The sequence below is a fragment of the Dryobates pubescens genome, chromosome 35, assembly GCF_014839835.1.
Source record: "Dryobates pubescens isolate bDryPub1 chromosome 35, bDryPub1.pri, whole genome shotgun sequence".
NCBI classification, from domain to species: domain Eukaryota; kingdom Metazoa; phylum Chordata; class Aves; order Piciformes; family Picidae; genus Dryobates; species Dryobates pubescens.
The window spans coordinates 1,492,698-1,505,986 of NC_071646.1; the positions used below are offsets into that span (position 1 = coordinate 1,492,698).

General features: G+C 65.3%; 1 protein-coding gene across 1 annotated transcript in view; it reads right to left on the reverse strand.

Annotated features, from left to right (window-relative positions):
- PLEKHA6 (pleckstrin homology domain containing A6) overlaps positions 1-4,913 on the reverse strand; it is a 50,765-nt gene extending 45,852 nt beyond the window's left edge. Inside the window, exon 1 of the mRNA XM_054176332.1 lies at positions 4,807-4,913. The gene's annotated coding sequence lies outside the window, so the exon portion shown is untranslated. The remainder of the gene's footprint in view (positions 1-4,806) is intronic.
- Positions 4,914-13,289: the final 8,376 nt, after the last annotated feature.

Sequence of the window (13,289 nt, forward strand, 5' to 3'; positions counted from 1 at the left end):
CTGGCCGAGGTGGCGGTGGGAGGAGGATGAGTGCCAGAGCAGCGGGAGGATGCAGCAGGAGGCTCTCTGCTGGGTCACAGAGGGGGCACAAGCCCTAGGTCCCACCCCCAGCCCCTCAGCCCTGTTTCCCATGGGCTGGAAGACACAATGAGGATGAGGAAAGGTGACAGTGACAGTGGAGGGGTCAGCCCAAGCCCTGCAGCACTCAGGTCCTGCCTCCCTGCTCCGAGAACAAAGGGCTGCGCAGAAAGGCTCCGGTGGCCACTTGATGGCCAGCGAGGGGCTCAGGGGTGGGAACTCCTCTGCTTCAAATTACCAGAGGAGCACTGAGCAGCTGCCTGGAGCCCTGGCGTGGTGGGGACATGAGGTGGTGGAAGAAATGCCCCAGCTGGCCTGGTCTGGCAGGCTGCAGCCGCGGGGCAGGCAGGGGGGCAGGCAGGGAGAAGGAGCCAGAGGGCCATGGCACAGGGGACACAAGGCAGGGGATCACCAACGTGACACGGAGGGGGAGGGGGCGTTGGAGCAGGGAGTTTGCCGACATGATGCCAGGCGTGCACAAAAGCTGTCTCATTATCCCCTAATTAGTGCCTTGCCAGCTCCTGCAATTAACACTCATGCAAGTGGCTGTTGTTGAGGTAAACAGAGGGTTAGAAGCACCCTAGAGAGCGGGGAGGGCCTGGCAGGGTGCAGACCACCCATGGGCATGCACCCAGGAGCAGGTGGCCCCGGGGCAGGTCTGGTGATAAGGACCTTGCAAGGCCGGTGGCACTGCCCCAGAGCGTGCCAGGAGAGCAGGGCATCACCCAGCACTGTGCAGCAGGGAGCACTCATGCTCCGCGGGGGAAAGGAGGAGAAACCTTCTCCCAGGAGTCAGGAGCAGACAGGATTGGACTCCAGGCTGTGAGTCCTTCCCTGGAGGTGGCCAAGCCACCCTCCCTCCCGCACAGCACACCCCGGCAGGAGCCTTCCCCTTTGGAAACATCAAAGGGAAGCAATCACCCGGGTCTGAAATGGCCTTTCTGCAGCTGACCCAGAAACAGGGATCAAGAGCTGTCTCATCCCTTAATTGAGAAGTTGGTGACTTTGAATCTTTATTAAAGAGCTTTGGGGCATGCACAGATTAAGGGCACAACTGACCACTGCCACCACCCAGCCTGGTTCCCTGCATGCCATGGCCAGAGCAAGCTCACCCCGTGGCTGCCGCTGCCCCAGGAGCCCTCACTGGGCTCTCCCCAGGCTCTTTGCACTGCTGCTGCTGAGTGAAAACTGGAACCAAACCAGAAACCAAGAGGGCACCAAGCTGGCCTGCCCAGAAACAACTCACTCCTAGGGTTTTAGCCAGCTGCCCACAGAGGCTGTGGCCTCTCCTTCTCTGGACCCACCTGGATGTGTTCCTGTGTGACCTGCCCTGGGTGATCCTGCTCTAGGGATCCCTTCCTACCCCTACACCATTCCATAATTCAATGGTTTCCTTCAGCTTTGGATGCTGGGAGGAGCAGGCAGGGTTCTGAGGGGGCTCAGAGTACTCTGCCCCCTTCCCTCCTTCTCCCTACAGCTCATCTTCCCTTTCCCACCTGCCCATCATCCCCAGCTGGGAGATGCTCTCCAGCAGTGCCACAAATGAGGATAAAGGAAGAGTGGTGAGGCCCTGGCACAGGCTGCCCAGGGAGGTGGTGGAGTTACCACCCCTGGAGGTGTTCCAAAGCCAGAGGAGCTGTGGCACTTGGGGCCGTGGTTCAGTGGCTGTGGAGGGGTTGGGTTGATAGCTGGAGGGGATGATCCCAGAGGGCTTTTTCCAGCCTCTGTCTAAGTGGAGGTGGTTTAGGCAAGGGGGGCTGGCAGGGCACAGGGCACCCCCTGCTCCCCACGCTGTGGTGGGTGGGAAGGAGCTGTGTGGGAAGCAGGAGCTTCCCCAGGAGGGTGCAGAGCTGCCAGATGCCTGCCAGAAAGGAGGCTGAGGAGACAGCAGATTCCTCCCTGCACTGCTCCTGCCTGCTGCGGGCTGCCGTGTTTCAGCTAAAGGAAAACAGAAGGGGAGATGCTGCTGCAGCTGCCTGCCAGAGCCAGGAGCCAGCCAAGGCTCCCAGCTCTCCCCTCCAGCCAGCAAAGCCAGGCAGGAGAACCCCCCAGCCCTGCTACACCCCAAGGAGCAGAAAAACAACCCCCAAGCCCTGCCCATCTGCTGTGGGGTCAGGCAGCCTCAGCAGCCCTGAAAGGATTAAGTCCCACGCTGCCCATCCAGCCTGCTGCTGGTGCCCGATGCCAGGCCTGGCTGCAGGGCACACACACACGCTCCTGACACACCTCCCGTGGCATGGAGAGCCATGGCTGGCATGCAGGATGGTGTTTGGTGCATCTCCACCATGGTGGGGGGTGGGAAGCTTCATCCTGGTGCAGCTGCTTCATCCCAGCAGCACCAGGCGTGGAGCTCACCCTCCTGCCTGCTCCTCTCCCTCCTGCCTGCTCCTCTCCCTCATCCCTGCCAGCCCAGTGGCTGCTCCTGCTGGTTTCTATGGGAACTCAGCAGGAAAACGGTTTCCAGCAAGGCCAGTGCTGGCCCAGCAACCCAGACCCAGGCAGGAGCCTGGGGCTTGCCTGGAGGACCTCCTCACGCCTGGCCTTGCCCCCTGTCTCCTCACTGTGAGGGGGCAGCCAGGGACGCAGGGCGATGGAGCGCTCAGGGCCAGCACGGTGCTGGTGGCCCACGGCTTGCTGGGCTCCCCAGTGTGGGCTGGGGGTGCAAGGGCTGCTCCCCACAGCCAGACTGTGGCTGGGGCAGCCCCAGAGCAGGCAGAGGGGCCAAGCTCTGTGCCCACCATGTGATTTTCAGCAGAGGCTCAAGAATTTTAATGCCTTGGCCACCCCCTCTCAGGGACCTAATCCTGGCTCTGGTCCCCGAGAGGGTGGCTGGGGGTGGGTAATGGGGATGGGTGACCCCCAGTTATGGCTTCTGTGAGAGGGAGGAGGACAAGGGGACATGCAGGCAAGCAGGGACAAGGAGCAGTGAAGACTGGAGCAGGACAGGAGCTGTCCTTATCCGTGAGGAAAGGCCAGCAGGGGCCAGGGGCAGGACCCAGAGCTGCCACCCGCACAGAGCCCGCTGAGCGCTCCACAGGCTGAGCCGTACTGGGAGCAATGCTGTGGCCAGCAGCACCCCCAGCCCTTGCTGCAGCCCCGGGGGATGGATGTGGAGCGGGCTGCAGCCGCTCTTGACGTGAAGTGGGAGAAGCCAGGGGGTGCTGCCGACTGCCAGCTGCGGAGCAGCGCCGCACGCCTGCCTGCCTGCCAGGATCTGCCTCTGCCCCAGCGAATGCCACCCCCACGGCCTGCTGTGCCCCGGCCCCGGCAGACCTGCCCGCGCCCCTCGGCCCCCCGGGATGACCACACGTCCCCTCCCCGCCGCAGCTTCCCTCTCCCCTCCCAGCGCAGAGGGATTACACGGCGGCTCCAGCAGCCATCTGGAAGCGGGGAGCCAACCCCCCCTGCTCCCAGGGGACCGCGGCACAGGATGGCAGCGCCAGGAGGGGCAGATCCAACCGAGGCACACAACACTCTGCCCTCCCACACCACTGCACGGCCCTCGGAGGACTGCAAAGCCCCTCCAAAGAGGCGCTGGAAGGCTTGGACCTCCCCCTGCAGAGGGGCACAGCGGCCGGAGCCGGGTGTCCGCGCAGCGAGACCTGCAGCAGGATGGCCAAGGGTGACCGAGGATGGCCCAGAGTGACCAGTCCGGCCAGGAGGATGGCCCAGGGTGACCGGTCCGGCCAGCCCTTTCCTGCGCTGGGGTTTGACAGCCCCGTGGTGTATTTTCCATGCCCCATCATGTGATGGCTCAGAGCCTGCTCCCTCGGAGCTCTCCGCGGCGCAACAAAGCTGCGATTGACTGCTCGGGGTAGCGGCTGCGGCTGGCGCCTCGGCTCCAGCCCCGCCAGACACCTCCGTGCAGGGGGGGCCAAGCAAGAAGAGCATCTCGCAGTGACAAGCATCCCCGAGGCGGTTCTCCCTCGCTCTCCACCAAGGAGGAGGAAGAGGAGGAGGAGGAGGCAGGCTCTCTGCTAAGCAGCAAGCAGAGAGGATGGGAGCCACGGAGCCCAGGGAAGCTCTTGGGTCCCTAGGAAGCGCCAGACGACATCTCGGCTCCATCCATCCATCCCTCCCTCCCTCCATCCATCATCACAGACCATCCTGGCTGAGACCTCAGCAAAGCTACCAGCCCTGGGGATCAGCCCCAGCGTGCAAGGTTGGGGGTGCTTCGCCCATCCTGGGGGGGTTACAGCCACGGGGGTTTGGGGGTGCTGAGCCAGGGGCTCCAAAAGCCGGGTCTCTCTCAAAGCCTCCTCTGCGGGGTCCCCAGCCTGCTCCCGCGGGGGTCTGGGGACACAAACCAGCGCACTGCACATAAACACACCATGGAGACAGCTCGGGGGGGTGGGGGGGAGGCACTTCTCACCGAAAGCACAGCAGGAGGGGCGCGGGGGTTCAAGAAGAGCCTGGCCCCCAGCTCCCCAGGGCAGCCGGGGGGTGCTGTCCCCCGCAGCGCATCCCGGGTTTGGCCATGGGGCACCCCACAGGAGGCTGGGACCCGCATCTCGGCTGGACCACAGGTGCCTCGCACCCCTCCCCTACAGATCACCTCCTGCACCGCTCACAGCACCCCCTCCCCACAGCATGTCCCCGATGGGGGGGCTGCTCCGCTGCTCCCCGCACCCCCCCCGCCGCAGCGCCTGAGAGGAAGAGAAGGAGGAGGAGGAAGAAGAGGAGGAGGAGGAAGAGGAGGAGGAAAGGAGCCGCACCGGGGGCACTCACCGTGTGGGGTGGGCAGCGGTCGGGACCCCCCCCGCCTCCTACGGGCGCAGCATCCTCCCGGGCAGCCCCAGCCGGAGCCGGAGCGCAGCCGGAGCTGGGCATGCTCGGGGGCCGCCGAGCAGCACGTGATGCCGGGCTGGCACCGAGCACGGCGGGGGGGGGGGACGGCAACGACTGCCGCCCCCGCTCCGCCACCCTGTCCCCCCTGCATCACCCGCAGGGGACCGCACCGCCCCCCTTCCGCATCGCCTGGGGGGAGCCGCGGCCGCGCCGCCCCCCACTCACCCACCGCAGCGCAGCGAGGTGGAAGGGGTCGGGAATGGGACCGACGGGACTGGACCACACTGCCCCCCTCCCCCTTTCCTCCCACCTTGCGAGACTCTCTCCTCCAGCCCGGGGGGGGGGGGGTGGGGGCACTCGGAGCTCTGCTCCCTTCTCCTACATCCCAGCACCAGGCAGAGACCAGGAGTGTGCTGCCCCCCACCTCTGACAGTCCAGCATCGGGGGTCCAGCCTGGCCCTCACTCCCCCTGGCATCCCAGCATCAGTGGAACGACCACCATTAACCCCCCCGGGGTGTGCCCAGCCAGGCTCAGGCAGCATCCCTCCACCCCAGGATGCAGAGAGGATGCAGCAGCAGCAGCCCAGCAGCTCAACAGCCACAGGTTCCTCTCTGGAACACAGAGGCCACCACTAGGTCCCCTGGGCCATGCCAAGGACCAGGGGTGGCTCAGGCAGGGCTGGCAGGACCCTTCCCCAGCCCTGGCCTGGTGGCTGGATGGTTCCCAGTCTGCAGAGCTGGGTGCTGCCAGAGGTGCTGGGGAGCTGCAGACTCTGTGCCTCCAGCAATGGCACCGTGCCCTGATCTATGGCACTGCCTTACCCCTGCCTGGCAGCACCAGGGATGGGGCCCCACCTGCACCCGACCAGGGTGGCTCAGACCCTGCAGCACCCAAGGACCCTTCAGCCTCTGCAGCTGAGCTGGCATGGGGGAGATGTGAGCTCTCCAGGAAGGAAAAACCAGCAGCTGCCCTTGATCCTCTAATCCCCCCCTCAGCCACAGGCCATTAGGGGAGGGGGATGGCTTTCACTGGATGCTCTGCAGCTCCCTTTCCTTTCCCCCCACCCCAGCAATGAGTGAGATCCTCCCTCCCTGCCAGCCTGCAGCAGAGAGACTCCCACCCCCCCGAAGTCCAAGCTGTCCCCTCCCCAAGGTCACTATGCCCAAGCCATTCCCTTGCCCCACAGGCAGAGGGCACCTGCTGGGGTGACTTTACCCTCTCCCTGCCCTGCTGCCACCCAGGAGTGCCCCAAAAGCTGACAACCAGGCCGGGAAGCCCACGAGCAACTGAGGAGCTGCAGAGGCCAGGGGGCAGTGAGAGCAGCACCAAGCACCAGCCGTGGGTGCCCCAGGCAGGTTGGGAGCCAGCTGGCCCCTACCCCCTTGCCTTGCCCAGACAAGAGGGCCACGGTGCTGCCACATCACCTGCTGAGGGCACAGGCCCAGCAGGAGCCCCTGAACCAGCAGTGCTTCCCCACGGCAGCAGCCAGCAGGGGCAGGGGGCTGCGCGCTGCCCTCCCGGGCTGGCAGAGGCAGGAGGGTTGCCCAGCGCGGCAGGATCCAGCTGTTCTGCAGCTGTGCCCGGCGCACACTCACACGTGTGCGGCAACGTGCAGGGCATGCACCGCTGCGCCAGCCTCGGTGCCACCTTGTGGGTGCTGTGGCAAAGGCAGGAGGCAGCGCAGCCGTCCCCAGCCGGGGGCGGGGGGTCTGCGGCTCCCCCAGGGCAGTTCCCTGCTCGGCTGCGCCGTCCCCGGCCGCTGCGGAGCGCAGGGACCGGCGCTGACACCGGGGCCGGGTCTCAGGAGGACCGCGCCCGGCGTGGAGCAATCAGCATCACAGATGGGTTTGTGGAGGCCCCCTCCCTGCAGACATTCCGGGTCGGACTCGGTGGGGCTCTGAGCAACCTGCTCCTGCTGAAGATGGCTCTGCTCACTGCAGGGGGCTGGGCAAGGGCAGCTTCGAAGGTCCCTTCCAGTCCTGTGCATTCTATGGCTCCGTGGGTTGGGTGGGAAGGGACCTGCAGAGCTCATCCAGTCCCCCACACACACCCTGCAGCCAGCAGGGACATCCCCAGCCAGAGCAGGTTGCTCACAGCCCCAAACAACCTGACCTGGAGTGCTGCCAGGGCTGGGACATCTCCTTCCTCTTTGGGCAACCTGGGCCAGGGCCTCACCAGCCTCAGCACAAAAAGTTCCTCCCTTCTCTCCACTCTGAATCTCCCTCTTCCAGTCCCAACCATCCCCCCCTGGCCTGTCAGGAGGACAAGCCCTGCCCTGCAGGAGTGTGGCAGAAGTGCTGCAGGCAGCAGCCTGAACCCAACCAGGAGGTTCTCCACCGAAGCCCTCACCCAGCAGCCCCACTCCTGGCAGCCTCAGTGGCTGCAGGACTCAAAGCCAGGGCTGGCTGAAGGACACCTTGGCCCTGCTGGGCAGACAGAGAGGATCACAGCAGTGCTCTGCACAGCCCACCTCGGGATCTTGGCTCTGGCAGGTTTATGGCTGTCTGAGCACACAGAGGAACCTCTGTCTGCAGGGCTGGGCTCAAAGATCTCCTCTGAAACTCCCTCACCCAGCAGGACCTGGAGCCCCAGCACGAGGTGAGGCAGCAGCCTGCAGCTCAGCTTGTCTAGACAGCAGCATCAGAGGAGAGAAGGCTCCAGGGAGAGCTTAGAGCAGCCTGCCAGTACCTGAAGGGGCTGCAGGAGAGCTGGAGGAGGGCTTTGGAAGGGCTTGGAGAGACAAGGACAAGGGACAATGATTTGCAACTGGAGCAGGGGAAATTCAGAGTGGACATGAGGAGGAAGTTTTTCACTGTGAGGCTGCTGAGGCACTGGAAGGGGTTGCCCAGGAGAGCTGTGGAAGCCTCATCCCTGGAGGGGTCCAAGGCCAGGATGAGGCCTTGAGCAGCCTGTGCTGGTGGGAGGTGTCCCTGCCTGTGGCAGGGGGTTGGAACTCGCTGAGCTTTCAGGTCCCTTCCAACTCAAACCATTCTGTGATCACTCCAGCAGGGTCCCAGACCTTGGGCTGGAGGCAAGGAAGGGGCAAGACACAAAGGGAAGCATCACATTGGGATGAGCTGGGATGAACTGGGAGCGATGCCTTGGGCCAGATCCTCACCGAGTTACACTGCTCTTGCCTCAGCCCCAGTAAGCACAACCAGCTCTGCACTGCCCCAGGGACCCTCTGCACCGCAGGGCTCCCTCCCACCAGGGCTGCTGGGCCCCGGAGGAAGTCCCCAGAGGGCTCCAGGGGACTTTTCACCCGAGGGATGGCGCAGGGTGGGGGGCTGGCTGGCTCACCCACGGCACCCTGGAGCTCCTGAAGCTCTCAGAAGAGACATTTGCATCTGAAAGGGCAGCTCGGCACAGGAGCTCCCTTCTGTGCAGGGACATTTGCCTGTCCCAGGCTGCAGGTGCAGGAGCATGGCCCAGAGCTGGGTCTGGCTCCTGCTGATGACACACAGGGACTGCCACGGCCCCCCAGGGACAGGCAGCTCCACCTTGCTGCCCAAGTGTGCAGGGCTTGGTGACCACAGCACCCAACCTGCCTCTGAGACAGCTCCACACAGCCCTCCCACAGCCAGCCCCCTGCTTCCTCCCTCACCAGCAGGACCTCCAGCTTTGTCCAGCTGCTGTGACCATGAGACCACCACAACCACCTCTGCAGCAGCCTGGCATGAGGCACAGCAGGGCTATGGGCACCCACCCAAGCCTGACATGCCCCTGGCCCCATCCTGCAGCCACTGCTGTGCTCCAGAGCCTCCCCAGCTGCACCTTCACCGTCCTGGGTCCTCCCTGAGCCTGGGCTGCAGCAGCCTCTGCTGCACTCTCAGGCATCTGGGGAGCTGCTGCCTCTGGGCAGAGCCAAGCCCAGGGAGAAGCATCCTCCAAGGCTGCCATGGCAGGAGGAGAGAAGCTTCTCTCCCCTAAGCCCCTGCTCACTTACTTGATGAAGTAGAAGCCCCCATGCAGCGTGGTGTCCACCTCCCAGCCTCGGGGCAGCCCTGGAAGGACAGGGCAGAAGCAGGGGTCACCCTCCTTTGCCCCACACAGCTCCTGCCCCCCCTGCCTGTGCCCTGCTGGGGGCTGGGCCGCTGCACCAGGGCTCAGAGCTTGCCTGAAGGATCTGCTGGTGGACCTTGGTGTCTCACCAAGGCCACACTTCCCCAGCAGGCAGCCATGGAGGAGACCATCTCACAGGAGGCATCAGTAGGGGAAGGGCAGGAGCATGGGCAGGGAGCTGTGGCACAGTCATGGCCCCTGGGGGATGCCATGTCCTGGGGTGTGCTCTCACACACTCAGACTGTGCTTACAAAGCAGTTTGGGTCCCCTCCCCATCAGCAACAGGTCTCAGAGACCTCAGGGAGTCTCTTCTGCAGGAGACTCTTAGAAGCCCCCCAAGAACATCTCTGCAGCTGGGAACTCCCTGCCCGAGGCATGCAGCAGCCCCTCGAGCATCACTCAAAGCCCCCCCAAACCCTCCTCAGCTTTTCTGGGGTCTCCAGGGAGTGCTTTTGGGAGGGTTTCACTCCACACCTGCAGATCCTGACCAGTGTCTGGAGAGGGCACAGAGCAAACCCCAGGAGCTGTCCCTTACCAGCACAGGAGAAGTGCCCACTCTGGACGGAGTAGCCTGTGCCAGGGTGCACCCAGCTCGTGGACTTGGTCTCATCACTGTGGAAGACAAAGAGTGGAGGCTGTCAGCACCCAGGGGGGCCCAGTGAGCCCCTTCCCATTGCTGGGCAAGGGTCCTTGCAACATGGGGGGACTTATCCACGGGGGGGGACAACACCAACACACCAGATTTTAGGGTAAGAGTGGAACAGCAGCCGTGAGGCTGGGACGGCAGGGAGAGGAGCAGGGGGCAAGGAGAGAGGAGCAGGGCAAAGCAGCCAGACAGGGAGCTTACAGCAGGGGGGATCCCTTGTTCCCAGCCCAGACTAAGCCCTTGCCCCCCCCTGCAGCCCCCCAGGCATGCAGCCAGCTGAGCCCCATCCCTGCAGCCCCCTGGGCGGGCCCCTACTTGATGAAGAAGACTCGGCCGTCCCCGCAGACGCCGTAGGTCCACCTGCCCGGCAGGTCCAGCCACTCGATGTCATCCCCCATGGGGACGGTCGTGGGGGCAGGGGCTGGGCACAGAGCAGCCCCACGCTGCCAGGAGGTGCAGTGGCACCCGGCGGCCTCAGGCTGGGACGGTGGCACCCGGCTCAGGAAGTGCCAAGCAGCTGCCGGTGTCGTGGCCCCCGGCCCCGGCCGGGAGCGAAGCCTTGCTCAGCTCAGCCCTTCCACCCAGGCTCTTTGCTGCAAATAAGCGAGGAGGGAGGGAAGAGAAGAAGGGAGAGAGGAAAAAAAACATTCCCAACCAAACCCTTCGACTTAACCCTTTGAGAGCCAGGCTGCCACCCTGCCTGCGAGCTCGGGGTTCAGAGGGCAGCCTCCCAGCGCAGCTCCCCAAATGACTCTGCAGGGTTGTCACAGCTTCCTGCGCTGCCTACTCAGTGTAATTACCAGCAATTAACTCCGGGGTGAGTAATTATGGAGTTGTTACTTCCCTCTCCTGTTCATTTTAAACAATGTCAAATTCTTCTCTGCCTTCTGATCTCGCAGCCAAGCCGAGGCAGTATGTAGGGCACCCTGATGACTATCTGCAGCTCTTTTCCGAGCTGCCCACCGGGGATTTTCTCTCTGCCGCTCCTCAGCCATCAATTAAAGGTCTTTTAAGGAGGAAGGTGGGGTCTGGGAGGCACCTGGGCTGGGTGACTGCGAAGGAGGCACCAATTTGCCCTCCTGTCTCAGCGGCGCCTCTGCGAAGCTCCTCCTGCCGCAAGGAGAGAGATGCTGGCTCAGGAGAGGACTGAGAGAGGAGCCGAGGAAGGAGCTGCTCCTCCAAGCAGGGAGGAAGGGGCTTGCCCTGCTGAGCTGCAGAGCAGTCCCCACATCAGAGCAGCTCCCTGATGGGGCTTGGGGAAGCCAGTTCCCCTGAAGCCTCAGGAAGGCTCTTCCTGGAGCCTTTGAACCACTGGGTAAGAAAAACACGTCTGGGGAGTCCCAGTGAGAGAGCATCCCAGAGAGAGAGGGCCCCCAGCGTGGCAGGAGGTGATGCCACCCTCCTGGCCATCAGCTCACCCCAGGAAGCTCCAAGCTTGGCTGCAGACTGGGGGCCATGCTCTTGTCCTGCCTGTGCCCAGGAGCTGGCTCAAGGGGTGCAGAGGTGAGCTGGTGCTCAGACCCCCAGGCCTGCAGCCCCTGGCACAGCTGCCCAGGATGCCCTCATGGCATTGGCTCTCTGCAGGAGGGGGCTGCTGGCCTGGCTTGGGGCTGCCCAGGGGCAGCATTACCCTGAGCCCAGGTAGCTTATGGTGACCCTGGGGCAGCCAGGAGCTGCCATCCTTATCAGGGCACCATCTGCTGAGCCACACAGCAGTCACCTCCCAGTGAACCACCTCAGGAGCTCCTGGGGCTGAAGCCAGGGTGTACCCCGAGACTGGGGAGGCCACAGCATGACCCTGAGGGAGGCAGCTCCACTTCTCCCACTTCCACTCTGCCTCCACAGCAGAGAATCACAGAGTGGGCTGGGCTGGAAGGGACCTGAAAGGGCACCCAGTGCCACCCCCCTGCCACGGGCAGGGACACCTCCCACCAGCCCAGGTTGCTCAGGTTGCATCCAGCCTGGCCTTGAACACCTCCAGGGAGGGGACAGCCACAGCCTCCCTGGGCAGCCTGTGCCAGGCTCTCCCCACCCTCACAGGGAAGAATTTCTTCCTCATCTCCTGTCTCAGGGAGGAGATGCAGAAGCCCAGCAGCTGCATTTGCTGCAGCAAGAACCAGCAGCAACACATCGCTGGAGACCCTGGCAGGCAAGCCCAGGGCCAGCAGCTCCATCCTGGAGCGCCAGCTGCTTGTTTGGACAGAAGCATTTTGCTTGACAGTGTGCCAGGAGCAGCCCAGCACCACGGAGCAGCCTCCTCCTCCTCCTCCTCCTCCACCCCAAGCCTTGTTTGCAGGCTGTGGTGGGACCGCGGGGAGAACAAGAGGCGAAGGGAGCAAAACACGCGGAAAAAGGGCAGCGCCGTGCGAGCCGCGGGGGTGACACAGCCGCCGCTGCGCTTCCCTGCGGTGGGAGAGGGCACCCAGCCCGCGGCAGGTGAGCTGCCCCGCCGAGGGAAGCGAACAAAGGCTACGGAGCTGTGCCGTGCCTCAGCCCTCGGGAATGTGCCGATCCCGGCGGGTCCTGCGCCGACGGAGCCTGCCCCACGCTCCCCGCCCCGCGGTGGCACAGCGGCTGCGGGCCCGGCGGAGGGATGGGCGGCAGGAGGCTGTGCCAGGGCGGCAGGAGGCTGTGCCGGGCGGCAGGAGGCTGTGCCAGGGCGGCAGGAGGCTGTGCCGGCGGCAGGAGGCTGTGCCAGGGCGGCAGGAGGCTGTGCCGGCGGCAGGAGGCTGTGCCAGGGCGGCAGGAGGCTGTGCCGGTGGCAGGAGGCTGTTGCGGGCGGCAGGAGGCTGTGCCGGTGGCAGGAGGCTGTTGCGGGCGGCAGGAGGCTGTGCCAGGGCGGCAGGAGGCTGTGCCGGTGGCAGGAGGCTGTGCCAGGGCGGCAGGAGGCTGTGCCGGTGGCAGGAGGCTGTGCCGGGCGGCAGGAGGCTGTGCCAGGGCGGCAGGAGGCTGTGCCGGTGGCAGGAGGCTGTGCCAGGGCGGCAGGAGGCTGTGCCGGTGGCAGGAGGCTGTGCCAGGGCGGCAGGAGGCTGTGCCAGGGCGGCAGGAGGCTGTGCCGGTGGCAGGAGGCTGTGCCAGGGCGGCAGGAGGCTGTGCCGGGCGGCAGGAGGCTGTGCCAGGGCGGCAGGAGGCTGTGCCGGTGGCAGGAGGCTGTGCCAGGGCGGCAGGAGGCTGTGCCGGGCGGCAGGAGGCTGTGCCAGGGCGGCAGGAGGCTGTGCCAGGGCGGCAGGAGGCTGTGCCAGGGCGGCAGGAGGCTGTGCCGGGCGGCAGGAGGCTGTGCCGGCGGCAGGAGGCTGTGCCAGGGCGGCAGGAGGCTGTGCCAGGGCGGCAGGAGGCTGTGCCAGGGCGCAGCCCGGCGCCGGCTGCGGCTCCTCCGCTGCCGCACGGCTCTGGCGCCACCTCGTGGCCGAAAGCTTCTGCAGGCGGCAGAGAGGCAGCTGCGGGGGGAGGCAGCCCTGGGGGGCCGGGCGCCCCTCAGCCTGGGCGCTGCGCCCCTTCCCCGCCCGCCAGGAGGCAGCTGCCCGGCCCCGGAGCTTCGAGCTGCCGCCTCCCCTTTACTCCAAACACCGACGGCTCCAAGGCTCTACCTGGGAGCCAGGCCGGCGGCCGTCCCCCCCCCCACGTCTGGCAGCACCGAGGCAGGCAGGAGCAGCCTCCCGGCTCTGCCCTCTCAAGTGCGAGAGAGCTGCCGAGCAGGGAAGGGAAACGAAGCGA